Genomic DNA, 17472 nt, shown 5'->3' with positions numbered 1-17472 from the left:
TTTTGAAGGTCGCCCTTCTTCCTCAGATCGGAAATAAGCAAATGTGCTAGCTGACAGTGTATATAAGTGAAAACATTCAAGCATTACTATGACAGTCTGACAGGGTGGGAAGATGGGGGTGGGTAGGAGGTATGCATGGGGACATCAAAGCATATCATTGATATTCTAACAGGATGGGTGTGGATAGGTGAGGGGAGGGTGATCAACAGAGACATATAGCTTTATGGTTTATAATGGGCTAGGAACCCCAGATCCTTGTTAAGTCCTTTCTGTTGGGTGTTAAAATATTCAATCATTCTGACTTCAAAGGTCTTACGTTCTTGTATGGTTTTAAAGTTACCTTTCAGGATTCTCACTGTAAAGTCACTGGTACAGTGTCCTGGTCCTGTAAAATGTTGACCAACAGGCATGGGAACCCTACTGGCACCAGTATTGTTCATGTGATGTCTATGTAAATTGAATCTTGTCTTAAGCATCTGGCCTGTTTCTCCAATATAGCATCTTTCGTTACATTTTTTACACTGAATGATATATACCACATTGGAAGATGAGCAAGTGAAAGATCCCTTTATGTTGAATATCTTTCCTTTGTGGATGACTTTGGGGTCCTGTGAAATATTTTGGCATAGTTTGCAACTGGATAAATTACAGGGAAGTGTGCCCTTCTGTTCCTTTTCAGTCTGTGATGGAAGTTTACTTCTGATTAGCTTGTGTTTTAAGTTGGGTGGCTGTCGGAAGGCCAGTACTGGTGGGGATGGGAATATCTCTTTCAGTAATTCATCCTCCTGGAGTATAGGTTGTAGATCTCTTATGATTTTCCTCAGTTTTTCCAGCTCTGGATTGTATGTCACTACAAGGGGGATTCTGTCTGTGGATTTTTTCTCCTTGTACTGTAGCAGATTCTCCCTGGGTGTTTTGAGGGAGGAGGCAATATTCTTGGAGATTATTTTGGGGTTGTAGCCTTTCTGTTTGAAGGATGCACTCAGGCTTTTAAGGTGTCTGTCTCTGTCCCCTGGGTCAGAGCAGATACGGTGGTATCTTGTGGCTTGGCTGTAAATGATGGATCTTTTTGTATGTGAAGGATGGAAGCTGGAGTTGTGGAGGTAGCTGCATCTGTCTGTGGGTTTCTTGTATATAGATGTTTGTATACAGCCATCACTGATTGAGACCGTGGTGTCCAAAAAATTGACTTTTTCTGAGGAGTAGTCAATTTTGAATCTGATTGTAGGATGGTATGTATTGAAGGCAGAATAAAATTGTTTCAGAGTTTCTTCACCCTCCGTCCAAATCATAAAAATGTCATCGATGTACCGGTAGTATTTTAGAGGTTTGGTCTGGTGTGTATTCAGAAATGTCTCTTCCAGCTCAGCCATAAAAAGGTTGGCATATTGGGGTGCTGTCCTGGTGCCCATCGCAGTGCCCATTATTTGCAGATAGATATCATTGTTAAAGCGGAAGTAGTTGTGAGTTAAAATGAATTTGATTAATTTTGTAATAGTTTCTGGTGAGTATTGATGGTCCAGTGTGGATTTTTTTAGGAGTCTTCCACATGCAGCTATGCCATCCGCATGTGGAATGTTGCTGTATAGTGATTCTACATCTATCGTGACCAGAAGGGTGTTAGGTGGTAGTTGCTTGATATTTTTCAATTTATTCAGAAAGTCTGTGGTGTCTTGTATGAAGCTGTTAGTTTTGTGTACGAGAGGTTTCAGAATTCCCTCTATGAATCCAGATATTTCTTCCGTGAGTGTGCCAATATCTGATATGATTGGTCTGCCAGGGTTTCCCGGTTTGTGGATCTTGGGTAGCATGTAGAAGTAAAACTATGTAGCACCTTGCTATAGTATGCTAAGCTTTCCACTCAGAACAGTTAAAGCTGTGAAGAACTGGCACAACTCATTACAGATAGAGCAAATTGTCTTTACCTACTATTCCATTAACACAGATCAGTTTGCTTGTCTTCATCATTTTATTCTTGATTTTCATTAAGCATGTGCATCAAAACACTTTATATTATCCTTTCCCATTGTGTAAAGTATTGTTGACCTTGTTTTATTTCTGGTTTTCCTAATGTGAAGCAGCCTGAGAACCTGGGGAACTGGTTTCGATTCCCACTGCACCTCTTTGTGACTCAGGACAAGTTGCTTAACCCTCCATTGCCCCAGGTACAAAATACATACCTGTATATAATATGTAAACCGCTTTGATTGTAATCACAGAAAGGCGGTATATCAAATCCCATCCCCTTTCCCCTTTATCTGCGAGTGGTTATGCTTTTCTCTTTGTATGACATGGGGAAAAGGAGAGACTCAATCTGCTGCTACACCTTCTGTGTTCTTAGGTAACATATTATTTATTAGCTTTGGTAAAATATTAATGTTTCCGTAATCTGTAGGTACAATAAGAGCCTGACAACAAAAATCTTTTAAGTCACAGCAGTTTCTGACCTCGGTTCTCTCACTTCTCAGATCTTTCCATCAAAGAGTTTAAAAAAAAAAAAGAGTCAAATGTTTAAACTGGTGCACTCTTGTGTTTTAGAACTTGTGAAGTATTTAAAATCGGATTATTTCCAGCTGATGGATCAACTCAAAATTCCATGTCAATATTGTCTATTCACACACAGGGCAGTGATCCAATCAGCTGGAGGCAACAAGCTCATGAAATTTAAAACTGGGCAAATAATGATTTTTGAAAAAAGGCTCTAGTAACAGAACCTGCAAAAAAAGGACGTGTTTAATATTTCACATTAAAACTGATTTGCCTTTTGTGGTAGATATGTTTCCTTTGTCTGTTTAGATAGGTGAAGAGGTTCACTGCTTAGAAGAATGGCTTTTACACAGCTGCCAATAAATGAAACAGGCTCAAAGCACGAACTCTGCATGCATTGCTTGCCTCAACTTGTAGACTATGCAGCAACCCTGTTCATCTACTGGCAAAAAGTAACATATCATGTTAGCAGTTTCAGATTTTTGCAATCTAAACTGCATGTCCTCCTATTTGAATCATCTATACTAGCAGGGTGGGAGGGGTGGTCTTATATTTTGTCCTATAAAATATTGATATAAAACACATTTCAGGCTCACCAAACTTCAAAATTAAAATTATACCCAACACTCGCCAATAAAACTATAGAAAAAGTGCTAATATTCATTCTGTTTTAATTAAAAAAGTTGGCATCCACAGTGAATTGTGACAAATGGAATTATTGCTCTCCTGCAGTTCCCTAGGGGAACAGTATTAAAAGTTACACCACAGTTCATGCTGTATATGTGATGTGATTTATGACATCACAGCCAATAGGAACTAATTCAGTTCTATATGTGTATTCAAAGCTGGGACACTGTTCTGAACATGGCTACAACCACACAACAGTGTACCTAGAGAATTTTGAACCCTAGCACAACTGCTCTCTCTCTCTTTCCATCTTACCCTGCTTTACTGAGTAGGCAGCAATATCCATCCTACCACTGACTATCATTTTATCTCATCTCCAACAGCTTAATCTATGCACAATATACTACTGAACCACCAAATTCCATCTATGCTTTGCAATTAGGAGCTCAGAGAATTAACGGAAAGTTCAAGAATTTCAACACCACAATTTAAATGTTGCTCTTTTCTACGTCAGCTTTTGTAAATTATTCCATGGTTTCTCAAATCTGTCCTGGGGACCCTACATAAGTCAGGTTTTCAGGATATCCACAATGAATACACGAGACCAATGTGCTCATATCAGGTCTCAGGGTTTGGATTTCCTCACAGAAGACTCTTGAATAAGCTGAGAGGGTTGAACTTAGGACCCAAAGTGGTGAACTGGATTGGAAACTGGTTGACCGACAGGTGACAGAGGGTGGTGGTAAATAGAATTTGCTCAAAAGAAAGGATGGTGAGTAGTTGAGTGCCTCAGGAGTCAGTACTGGGGCCAATTCTGTTTAATACATTTGACAGAGACATTGCTGAAGGGTTAGAAGGAAATGTTTGCCTCTTTGCAGATGACACAAAGATAGCCAATAGAGCGGATATCCCAAAGAGAGTAGAAACCATGAAATGAGATCTCCAAAAATTAGAAGAATGTTCAAAGGTCTGGCAGTTAAAATTTAATAACCAAGAAGTACAGAGTGATGTACTTGGGGTGAAGAAATCCAAAGGAGGTGTACCAGATAGGAGAAAAGTGATAAGCATGGCTCAGGAGAGGGACACTGGGGTGGTGGTGTATGTGGATCTCAAGGTGACAAAACAAGGCAGTGGCCATGGCCAGAAGGATGCTAGGCTTCACTGAAAGGGGTATAACTAGCAGAAGAAAGTAGATGTTAATGCCCCTGTACAGGTTCCTGGAGTATTGTGTTCAGTTTTTGAGGCTGCATCTTGCTAAGGACCAAAAAGACTTGAAGTGGTTCAGAGAAAAGCGACTAAAATGGTATGGGGTTTGCACCACAAGACATATGAGGGGAGACTTGATGACCTGAAGATGTACATCTGGGAGGATAGGAGAGACAGGGGTAATATGATACAGACATCCAAAGATTTGAAAGGTATCACTTTACAAACCAACCTTTTCTAGAGAAGGGAAGGTGGTAGAACTAAAGAATATGAATTTTTAGATTGCAGGTGGGCTGGCTCAGGAATAACATCAGGAAGTACTTTTTCATGGAGGCTGGTAGATGCCCGGAATGCCATCCTGTAGGAGGTGGTAGAGATGAAAACAGTAACAGAATTAAAAAATGTGTGCGATAAATTTGCAGAACTATTGTTAGTAATATGTAATTTATCTTTAAAATTAAGCATGGTACCAGAAGATTGGAGGGTGGCCAATGTAACGCCAATTTAAAAAAAAAAGGTTCCAGAGGAGATCTAGGAAATTATAGACCGGTGAACCCGATGTCAGTGCCAGGCAAAATGATAGAGACTATTATAAAGAAAAAAATTACAAAGCATATTCAACAGCATGGATTAATGAGACAAAGCCAACATGGATTTAGTGAAGGGAAATCTTGCCTCACCAATCTATCACATTTCTTTAAAGGGGTGAACAAACGTGGCTAAAGGTTAGCCAGTCAATTTTGTGTATCTGGATTTTCAAAAGGCATTTGACAAAATGCCTCATGAAAGACTCCAGAGGAAATTGGAGAGTCATGGGATAGGAGGTAGTGTCCTATTGTGGATTAAAAACTGGTTAAAAGATAGAAAACAGAGAATAGGGTTAAATGGTCAGTATTCTCAATGGAGAAGGGTAGATAGTGGGGTTCCCCAGGAGTCTGTGCTGGGACCGCTGCTTTTAACATATTTATAAATGATCTAGAGATGGGAGTAACTAATGAGGTAATTAAATTTGCTGTCAACACTAAGTTATTCAATACTTATGTACTAACACAAAGGAATCCTGTATGGAAGGCATGGAACCAACAAGCTCAGCGATGATTAGATGGCAACACCAGTAATTGAGAAGAAAAGCCAGTGCTGGGCAGACTTCTATGGTCTGTGCCCTGATCATGTCTGGGCAGATTTAGCTTCATTACTTGGAGAACAAGACTAGTGCCGGGCAGACTTCTAAGGTCTATGCCCTGAAAATGGCAAGGACAAATCAAGATGAAGTATGCATATACAGTATCACATCATACCTTATACTATGAGTTTATCTTCTTGGGCAGACTGGATGGACCATACATATCTTTATCTGCCATCATCTACTATGTTCCAGTCTTTACTTTAATCACTAGCACCCCCATATTGCCTTTCCCATGTTGATTCTCTATATTATTAGAGCCTGATATTCAAAGAATTTATGCTCCTAACTTTAAGAGTTATGCTCCTAATTTACTAGAGCTGAGTGCATACATTTTTACTCAAATTTTCACTGAACTCTTAAATTTAGGAGCATAAATAGTTGGTGGCAACAGAGGCTGATTTAAAGAGAGGATAAGAAACGAGGAGCTTAGCACTGATTTTTAGCACATCTTATAAATTAGGCTCCTAAATCTAGGCAAATGAATGACAGGCCTAAATTTATAAGCACATGACCCAATATTCAAAGTGATTTAGCTGGCCACTGACCAGTTAACTCACTTGGGGCTAGCTGCTAATATTCAGCGGCACTTAACTGGCCAAGAGGTTCATTTTCAAAGCACAGACTTTCAAAGTTCCATAGGTTACAATCCAGCTTATTTTCGAAGGAGATCGCCGGCCATCTTCCGACACAAATCGGGAGATGGCCGGCGATCTCCTCAACCCGGCCAAATCGGTATAATCGAAAGCCGATTTTGGCCGGTGCCAACTGCTTTCCGTCGCAGAGCCGGCCAAACTTCAAGGGGGCGTGTCGATAGGGTCGAAGGCAGGACGGGGGTGTGGTCACGAGATGACTGGCTTCGCCCGATAATGGAAAAAAGAAAGCCGGCCCTGACGAGCATTTCGCTGGCTTCACTTGGTCCCTTTTTTTTCAGGACCAAGCTTCAAAAAGGTGCCCCAAATGACCACTGGAGGGAATCGGGAATGACCTCCCCTTACTCCCCCAGTGGTCACCAACCCCCTCCCACCCAAAAAAAAAAATATATATATATTTTTGCCAGCCTGAAATGTCATACCCAGCTCCCTGACAGCAGTATGCAGGTCCCTGGAGCAGTATTTAGTGGGTGCAGTGCACTTCAGGCAGGTGGACCCAGGCCCATACACTTGTGATGGTAAATGCGAGCCCTTCAAAACCCACCAGAAACTCATTGTACCCACATGTAGGTGCCCCCCTTCATCCCTAAGGGCTATGGTAGTGGTGCACAGTTGGGGGGAGTGGGTTTTGGGGGGGATTTGGGGGGCTCAGCATCCAAGGTAAGGGAGCTATGCACCTGGAAGCTATTTTTGAAGTCCACTGCCAAATAGATGCCCGGCGCCGTTCGATTATGCCCCTCCATGGAACTTTGTAAGTCTAAGTGCTTTGAAAATGTGCCCCTAAGTGTTGCTGAATATTGTAGTTCGCATAAAACTCAAAGCCAGCTATGCTGGGGGGGGGGGGGGGGGGGGGGGTTCTGGGGCGCATTCAGCACTTGGCCGCTTGTGCTGATACTCAACCTTTAAGCAGCCAGGTTTACTGCATAAAAGTCTGTCCTATCAATATTAATTTATTTATTCAACACGATTTATAACCCGCCAAATCACCATCACATCAAGGTACAACAAACATACATCATTAAAATAGAATTTTAAATGTAACAAGGGGGGGGGGGGGTGAAATGTCTCTAAATGTATTAATGCTTTTTGCATACATTGATAACAAGAACCTTCACTCCTAAGTTTGGGTATTTGGGGAATGGGAGAGTGAGGAGGAGCCAGTTACTGGTGCTGTACTGGTAGTCTGAGGAGTATATGGTACCTGGAGCTTTGCTGGGACATAAGAAGTAATAATGAAGGTATGAGGAGCTGCTAACCACAATTGCGTTGATGGTCTGTAGAGGAACTTGGTATGCTGGGGGTATGAGAAGAACCAATAACCTGATCAGTGCTGGCATCTGACGAGCAACCAATATTCACAGCTCTTCTGAGGTGTAAGAATAAATATCAAGCGTTTGAGAAGCTGGTAACCAGAACTGTACTGGTAGTCAGAGAAGAAGCTGGTAACTCTAGATATGCCAATTGTGTAAGGAAAAGTTATTAATCAGAGATGAGTAAAGGTCTGAGGAGGAAAGTTACCAACCCCCAAAATTCTCTTTCATACTTTGATAGGTCCTAATTTATGAGTGAGAAAAAGGCTCCTTCTACAACATCAGAATTATAATCCTTGGTCCTTAAAAGCCACTTTTTTTTCATGCAAAAATATTTTTACAAAAATTTCTAGCCGTTACTTTGTGTTCAAATGCAAAAAATTAGTGAAATAAAAAAGGGGCCTGTTTACTAAAGTGCAGTAAGCTTTTGCACTTACCTTGCATTTTGGGCAAAAATGAACACATGGTACATGCAAGGCCTATGCACTAATATTTGGGATCATGGTAAGCACATATATCCTGTCCTTTCTGCGGATACACTTAACATGAATCCCAGTACTAAAAAAACAAAATAAAACAGTTGTTGGAGAACTCCCACTAACCCGAACCACATACCCACTTTCCAAGAGCATCATCCAACCCTCCTGCCACCCCCACACTGGCATACTGGGAGGGCAGCCGCAATCACGCTACACTCCTGCCCCATGGCAGGGCAGCAACAATCACCCTACACTCCTATCCTTTTGCTATCCAGGTTCAAAATGGCAGCTCTGACCTGCACTAACAGTGTGTTAAGACACATTAAGGGAAATATTCTATAAATGGTGCTCAAAAAGCAGCGCATAATTCTATTCTACAATAGGCACTCAAAGATGTGCACTGTCATGAAACACCTAGCCACCCGCCTGGGGTTACCCCACGGCCACTTAGGAGGTCTATCCCCAGCACAGCTCAGGTCCACCTGCCACTTGTGCTCTATACTAGCACCCTCCTTCCACCGACTGGGTCACAACTGCCTCTGGGCAAGTCTCCAGCTCTCAAATTATCCCCCATGATTTCTGGGTTACTAGGGGGCCACACTCCCAGTGGTCCCACAGTCCCAGAAAGCACTCACAGACCCAACACACAAACCACCAGGATTCTTTATCAGTCCAGACAGGCAGAATCAATAAACTAAACAGATTTATTGTCACACTGGAACAATGAACAAAAAAAAAAAAGTGCAATCAGCAAACAACAGGTAACTGAATTATGGATCAACTATAACATAGCTAGACATTTGCATACTGTCTAAACAGTATCTGGGTAGATCAGGACTTACAATTCACTGAACCTCAGCAAAGAGATCTATCTCTCTTTTCTCCCAGGCTAAGACTGAAGCAACAGCCAGTATAACTGGGTAATTTTTCACACTCCAGGCCAATCAGAGCCCAGTCAGCAAGTTTTAAAAGTATACTGCTGCCTGCTTGTGTTAAAGGAAAAGAACATTCAGTTCCCTATAATAGCTTTACAGCAAAGAAGCACCATCTCCTGTCATAGAGGCTGGCGAGTACTATTTTTATTCACATTTTTGGGGGTAGGAAGGGGTCAGTGACCATTGAGGGAATAAGGGGGGAGGGGCGTCATTCTTGACTCCCTCCAGTGTTTATCTGATCTTTTAAGGCACCTTTTTGTGCCTTATTCATTATAAAAACAGGTCCAGACCAAAACGTTGAAATTTTCACCCTAGACATTTTTGTTTTGTTCTATTATGGCTGTAAAACATCCCAAGTGTCAGGCATGGCCTAAGACCACCTTAATCCCACCTCTGCAACGCCCCTGATATACCCCCTCATGATCTGGACGCACTGTATATGAAATGCATAGATAAACGTCAGCAAAATAGGTTTTGAAAATACTGATTTAGAGGATTTGAGAAGAAATTTGTCCAAAAGATGCTTTATGACACTTTTTGGATGTTTCTCTCTTTCAAAAATGAGTCCCATACTAACCTATGGAACTTTGTAAGTCTAAGTGTTAGGCTTACAAAGTTCCATATGGTTAGTTCCATAAATATTTCTTTGTATACAATGGGGCTTATTTTCAAAGTGTTTGAAAATAAGCCCATTGTACACAAAGAAATATTTACTTGATATGGTTTTTTTTTAATATAGTTGGAGCTCAGGATCCTATATTCATTAAACTTTTCATAGTTTCCAATAGTTAACACTATAACCCCTTATATTATGTCCACATGCATACTCCATAACCTTTGTATAACTATTACAGTATTAAAATGTCTCCCTTTTGCAATCTCAAATCTTTGCCCTCTTTCATAGGGTAGGAGATATATAAATATTCAGAGGGGAACTGAAAATGATACACCATGAGAGATGGGAGCCTTAATTCATTATCACAGAAAGCTGCTCACCTGCCATTCTGGCCAGCAATACAATATAATACTTGCAATGAAAAACAAAGCTTTGAAAATATATGGCTTACTTTTTCCAAAATGGCAGTGAATATCTCTTGAAAATAGAGAGTTTGCTTATACTACTACTACTTAGCATTTCTATAGCACTACTAGACGTACACAGCGCTGTACACTTGAACATGAAGAGACAGTCCCTGCTCGACAGAGCTTACAATCTAATTAGGACACACAAACAGGACATAAGGGAATTACTAAGGTGGGGATGATAAAATAAGGGTACTGAACAAGTGAGTAAGGGTTAAGAGTTAAAAGCAGCATCAAAAAGGTGAGTTTTTAGCATAGATTTGAAGACGGGCAGAGATGGAGCTTGACGTACCGGCTCAGGAAGTCTATTCCAGGTATATGATGCAGCAAGATAAAAGGAATGGAGTCTGGAGTTAGTGGTGGAGGAGAAGGGTGCAGATAAGAGAGATCTACCCAGTGAACGAAGTTACTGGAGAGGAGTGCAGGGAGAGATGAGAGTGGAGAGGTACTGAGGAGCTGCACAGTGAATGAAATTATGTCAATAAGAGGAGTTTGAACTGTATGCGGAAACGGATAGGAAACCATTGAAGTGACTTGAGGAGAGGGCTAATATCAGCATAGCGACACTGGCGGAATATAAATCGTGCAGCAGAATTTTGAACAGATTGAAGAGGAGAGAGATGGCTAAGTGGGAGACCTGCGAGAAGCAAGTTGCAATAGTCTAAGCGAGAGGTGATAAGAGTACATAAGTACATAAGTAATGCCACACTGGGAAAAGACCAAGGGTCCATCGAGCCCAGCATCCTATCCACGACAGCGGCCAATCCAGGCCAAGGACACCTGGCAAGCTTCCCAAACGTACAAACATTCTATACATGTTATTCCTGGCATTGTGGATTTTTCCCAAGTCCATTTAGTAGCGGTTTATGGACTTGTCCTTTAGGAAACCGTCTAGCCCCTTTTTAAACTCTGCCAAGCTAACCGCCTTCACCACGTTCTCCGGCAACGAATTCTAGAGTTTAATTACGCGTTGGGTGGAGAAATATTTTCTCCGATCTGTTTTAAATTTACTACACTGTAATTTCATCACATGCCTCCTAGTCCTAGTATTTTTGGAAAGCGTGAACAGACGCTTCACATCCACCTGTTCCACTCCACTCATTATTTTATATACCTCTATCATGTGTCCCCTCAGCCGTCTCTTCTGTGGATAAGGGCTCTGGTAGTATGCTCAGAAAGGAAAGGGTGAATTTTGGTGATATAGAGAAAGAAACGACAGGTTTTAGCACTGCTGAATATGTGCAGAGAAGGAGAGAGAGGAGTCGAAGATGACCCCCAAGGTTACGAGCTGATGAGAGTGTTATCCACAGAAATAGAGAATGGGGGAAGAGGAGAGGTTGGTTTAGGGAGAACGATAAGAAGCTCAGTCTTGGTCATGTTTAGTTTCAAATGGCGGTGAGACATCCATGCAGCAATGTCAGACAGGCAGGCTGATACTTTGGCCTGGATTCCTGCTGAGATTTCTGGTGTGGAGAGGTAGATCTGGGAGTCATCAGCATAAAGATGATACTGAAAACCATGGGATGAGATCAGAGTACCAAGGGAAGAAGTATAGATGGAGAAAAGAAGAAGTCCCAGGACAGATCCCTGACACTTTTTTCATTAGGTGCAAAAAGATCATCCCGGTGAGTTATTTTGCATCTGATGTGCACTCAAAGCAAAATAATATTTCCACTTTCTTCTAATCCTGCTATGGGGTCCTTTTACTAAGCTGCAGCAAAAAAAAAAAAATGGCTTTAGTACATATCCTTACACGGGTTTTTCCCATATGCTAAGGTCATTTTTACCATGGCTGTAAAAATGGCTTTTTTTCTATTTTTTGCATTAATGGTCATGCATAATGCTGACATTAGCACACTTTTTTCCCCTAAGAATTTGGCTGCCAATATATGGCAGTTTTGTTGAAAGTGGAAAAGTCTTTATAGAACTAGTTTCGGGGTTTGTGCTGTTCAGTTTGGTGCCACCACTTCAAGTCTCCAGCAGATTTGTCTTTTTAAAGACAAGTGTGTTTTTCAACACTGGATGATTGATTTTCTCGGATTTAGATATCATTAGACCCCTGACGCAGGCGTTTTTCGCTCGTGTTGGGTCTGACCAATAAAGCAAGATTGACACCCCCATTCTTGAAGGCTTGTGCTTTTTTTTGCTATTGACATTAGCGCACAGCTATTTTTTTTTAATTACTGTGTGAGCACTTACTGCCACCCATTTTGTAGGCAGTAAGGGCTCCTGTAGTGTGAGTGCACTAGTTAGTGTACTGTATGTAGATGTGCTAACTGGTGAGTGCAGGAACACCCTCTCTCTGCCCCTGACATGCCGCACTAAAAAAAAAATTAGAAAAATGTTTTAGTGTGCAGTTAGCATGTGCAGATTTCAGAGTTACCAGAAAAGAGCATCCTGCGGTACTCCATTTTTTTTTTTTTGCTGCATTAGGCATACAATAGCGCATAATGCAGCTTAGTAATAGGACCCCCTAAGTTAGAGTATGCATTATAACTAAGGTATCCCACGTGAGTATTTCTAAAAGTGCAATAACTTCCCACACCAAATGCAAGTGAACTTTGACAGAATTCAGAATTAAAAGCTGATGAGAAATCCTTTCTATTTATCCACCCACTACTGGGTGGGTCTTGCTCATATTGCACAAGCTGCAAATAGCAAACATAATCCCTATGATTACAAAAAAAAAAAGACCGATTTTTGACAAATACAAATAATTTTCAATCAAGAGTTTGGGTGTGTAATTTTTTTTTACTAAATTTTATAGATGTATCACATAAGCTGTACAGAATGCAAGGAAACTCATTGTAATGCAGACATATCTCATACCAGCTAAGACTTGCTTTTGGGAGAATGATTTCCAGTGACAAGATGTTACATGCTCATAAGTTTTAAGTCTACAATTTTGTTCATTTCTCTAAATTACAGGTAAGTAGATAATATCAGGACCCTGTATTACATATATTCAGTGGAATGTGGCGAGATTCATAATGGGAGATGTCATTTGGAGGGGCATAATCGAAAGGGGCGCCCACATTTTCCTGAGGACGTCCTCGCAGGATGTCACGGCGAAGGGGTGGGGAAACCCATATTATCGAAATAAGATGGGCGTCCATCTTTTGTTTCGATAATACGGTCGGGGACGCCCAAATCACGAAATGTAGGTCGACCTTAGAGATGGTCGTCCTCGATTTTCGGCGATAATGGAAACCGAGGACGCCCATCTCAGAAATGACCAAATCCAAGCCCTTTGGTCGTGGGAGGAGCCAGCATTTACTACTACTACTACTACTTCGGGCACCCTAGGGGCACTGCAGTGGACTTCACAAATTGCTCCCAGGTGCAAAGCTCCCTTACCTTGTGTGCTGAGCCCCCCAAACCCCACAACTGTACACCACTACCATAGCCCTAATGGGTGAAGGGGGGCACCTACATGTGGGTACAGTGGGTTTGTGGTGGGGTTTGAAGGGCTCACATTTACCACTACAAGTGTAACAGGTGATGGGGGGGGGGGGGGTCTGGGTCCACCTGTCTGAAGTGCACTGCACCCACTAAAACTGCTCCAGGGACCTGCATACTGCTGTGATGGAGCTGGGTATGACATTTCAGGCTGGCATAGAGGCTGGGAAAAAATATTTAAAAGGTTTTTTTTAGGGTGGGAGGGGGTTGGTGACCACTGGGGGAGTAAGGGGAGGTCATCCCCGATTCCCTCCGGTGGTCATCTGGTCAGTTCAGGCACCTTTTTGAGGCTTGGTCATAACAAAAAAGGGACCAAGTAAAGTCAGCCAAATGCTCGTCAGGGACGCCCTTCTTTTTTCCATTATCGGTCGAGGACGCCCATGTATTAGGCATGTCCCAGTCCCGCATTCGCTACACTTCCGACTCGCCCCCAAGAAGTTTGGTCGTCCCCGTGACGGAAAGCAGTTGAGGATGCTTTTGATTATGCCAATTTGGGCGACCCTGGGAGGACGCCCATCCCATCTCCTGATTTGTGTCGAAAGATGGGTGCCCTTCTCTTTCGAAAATAAGCCTGATAGTCAAATAATGAAGGGGAAGAGGAACAGGGAGGAATAGAGAAAAGTGAGACTGGACAAAGTGCCATTGAAGAGAAGCAGAAAGGTTGGCAAGAAGAAATAAGGTGGAGGGATCAGTGGTGAGGCACGGAGGGTGAGAGACAAGAAACACTCAGCCCCAGCAATGAAAGCAAAGTTACTCACCTTTAGCAGATGATCTCCGAGGACCACAGGACATATATTTTGACATATGGGTAACACTGTCCAATGGAGCCCTGGCACAGATGTTATCCAGCATTCAAGAAGATTCTCAAAGCCTTTGGCAGCACTGCACTGTGTATGTGCGGGTGCCTTTTGCATCTCAAGTACATTCAAAGTAATATATTTCCACTTTCTTATAACTCTATTATGGGGTCCTTTTGCTAAGCTGCAGTAAAAAATGGCCTTAGCAACGTGAGCATGTGGGACCAGCAGTATAATAAAAAAAGCTAAAGGAATACAATTCCTTGGGGAGGTGGGAGGGGATGTGAGAATATATGTCCTGCTGTCCTTGGAAAACACCTACTGCAGGCAGGGGCGTAGCTAGACACCCAATTTTGGGTGGGCCTGGGCCCAAGTTGGACCGTGGGCAGAACTCTGCCCTGGCCCACAAGTGATTTGGTTTCTCAAACATTCCCCCTCCCCTGCATACCTTTTAAATAGAAGATTTTCACTGGCAGCGAGAAACAAGTAATACTCACTGCTCATGTTGGCCCCCACAGCCTTCCCTGATGCAATTTCCTGTTTCCACATAGGCAGGAATACATCAGAGAGACAAAGATCTGCAATTTACAAGGTACGCAGGAGGGACAGTTGTTGGGAGTGTTCAGCTGGTGGGGCTTGGAAACACATCATAGGTGTGCTGCTATTGGGTGGGCCTGGGCCCACCCAGGCCCACCCTTGGCTACGCCACTGACTGCAGGTAACTTTACTTTCTCCAGGACAAGAATTTCTCACATATGGGTATCCCTAGTTACCAGGCTCACCAAAACCACTACCACAAGGACAATAGAGGCTTGCAACAGGCAAGACTAAACAGAAACCAATCAACCTAGAACTCATATACTATGCTGCAGAGAGGGTGCAGCCTGAAACAGAATAAAAATGGGCCTAGAAGGGTAGAGTTGGATTCTAGACTCCAAACAAACTCAGCAGAACTGACTGACTGAACTGACTGTCCTGTCAGAAATCCTACTCTAGGCAGTAGCAAGATGTGAACGTGTGAAATGAAGCCATCTGTTCTCCAAGCTGAGGAGTCCTAACCTCTTTAGCCTTTCCTCATATGAGAGTCATTCCATCTCATTTTGGTCACTCTTCTCTGTACCTTTTACTATGTTTTTGAAGATGCAGCCCCCAGAATTGTACACAGTACTTTAAATGCAGTCTCAACAGAAATTTGTACAGAGGCACTATCACTTCCTTTTTCCTAATGGTCATTCCTCTCCCTATGAATCTAAGCATCCTTCTGATTTTTGCAGTTGCCTTTTCTCCCTGTTTGGCCACTTTAAGATCTTCAAATACGATCACCCCCAAGTCCCACTCTCCTTTCATGAACTTAAGTAATCTGAATGGATATATGGCTTTTAGAAACTGTCTTTGCATATGTGTTTATACTTATATATAAAACCCACATATAAAAAACAAAGTTTAACATTTTAAAGTATGATGTCTAATTAATATAAGATACTGGGCGGGATGATGGAGTAAAAATGATTGTTGAGGTTAATCAAAATACTAAGGGAAGCTTAGTGACCTGAACTGAGGGTTGGGGAAGTGGACATGGAAGATTAGGCTAACACTTGAAAACAGAAAGCCCAATGTTTGGCAGAAAGAAGCTCCCAGGCAGTAAGGAAAAACCCCCCAAAACATTCAACAGGCAGAAATGCGACATCTGAGGTAGAGTCAAGTGGGACATTATACCTTCATGGTCTGACACAAGCTATACATTAATATTTTTCTAGTAGTAGCATGCAGCATTATATGAAACTTTCATGAACTATTACATTTAAATGATTCTGGGTAAAGCATTCTACAGAGCCTCTAGTTTCCCTTCAGATTAGCACAGGTCATGTGAAAACAATTGTGGTGGAGTTTTCCTTTCATGATTTTTAAAATTCAGTCACAGGTACTGTTAGGAAACAAAACTCTGCCTGGCCCTAACAGCAGATTGCAGGTGCTAGAGGCTGCAGCTCTGTCTTTGAGACATGGTGTGCCTCTGTGAAGGCAGTCCAGATCATAGTCCTGCGGGATCTGATTGGTTCTCAGGGCTTCTAAAAAATGCTAGACTCCAGGGAAGGAGAGGATTCTGGGCTGGGAGGATTCAGGGGGAGACCATAAAGGCTATTTGGCTTAGGCCTCAACCTTAAAAAGGTTGATTTAACCCCAGGTGAAAGAGGATAAACTCAGAAGTAACCCGAGAAAATACTTCTTCACGGAAAGGGTGGTGAATTCATGTAGCGGGCTCCCGGTGGAAGAGGTAGAGACAAAAACAGTATCTAAATTCAAAAGAGTTTGGGACAAGTACATAAGATTGCTAAGAGAGTGATAGGGAGAATGGATGGGCGGACTGGATAGGCAACTCCGGTCCTCGAGAGCCGCAGGCAGGTCAGGTTTTCAGGATATCCACAATGAATATGCATGAACTTGATTTGCATACACTGCCTCCATGGTATGCAAATCTATCTCCTGCATATTCATTGTGGATATACTGAAAACCTGACCTACCTGCAGCTCTCGAGGACCAGAGTTGCCAACCCCTGGGATAGGCCATATGGGGCCCAATAATCGGACCGCAGGCCCACAGTCAGTGTTGAGCCCTGATATTCAATGCCAGGCCGTTTCTGGTGACCGGCATTAAATATCCAGTTTATTTTTGGCCAGTTCAACTTAACCAGCCAAACCAATATTCAGCACTGGCCAGTTAAGTTTGAACCGGCCAAAGATAGGCCTGGTATTCACGTGGTCAAATATGGCCACCAAACCTACACTGAAAATCGGCGGATAGCCGGTTATATCACACGATATAACCAGCTAGCTGTGAATTTTCAGTGGGTCATGGCTGGCCATGTCCCACTGAAAATTCGCAGATAGGTGGTTATGGGGCAGCTGGTTATGGGGTATTTAACCAGCCAGTTGCCGATCCTGGCCAGTTAAATGCTTTTAATAATGGAAGGTATCTGAATTCAAAAGAGCTTGGGACAAGTACATAGGATTGCTAAAGGAGTGATAGGGAGAATAGATGGCATGGATGGGCAGCTTGGATAGGCCATATGGTCTTTATCTGTGTACATTTTTCTCTGTTTCCCTGTTTCTATGCAGTTGCCTAGGGATACATCTTTTGGTTGAGGGGAGGGAAGCAGCTGTTTTTAGAGCAAAATAATAGGTCCTGACAGCCACACAAACTCAAACAACGATCAACATATGCAATTTAAAAGGGCTCATATACCTTTGGAAATTA

At 42.4% G+C, this 17472-nt stretch overlaps 1 protein-coding gene across 1 annotated transcript in view; it reads right to left on the bottom strand.

The window, feature by feature from the left end:
- NUDT14 (nudix hydrolase 14) overlaps nucleotides 1–17472 on the bottom strand; it is a 185239-nt gene that overhangs the window by 126853 nt on the left and 40914 nt on the right. The window lies entirely within an intron of this gene.

Source organism: Microcaecilia unicolor, chromosome 9 (assembly GCF_901765095.1).
Source record: "Microcaecilia unicolor chromosome 9, aMicUni1.1, whole genome shotgun sequence".
NCBI classification, from domain to species: domain Eukaryota; kingdom Metazoa; phylum Chordata; class Amphibia; order Gymnophiona; family Siphonopidae; genus Microcaecilia; species Microcaecilia unicolor.
The sequence above is the reverse complement of the archived record's forward strand: the minus strand, read 5'-3'. Positions and strand labels throughout refer to the sequence as shown.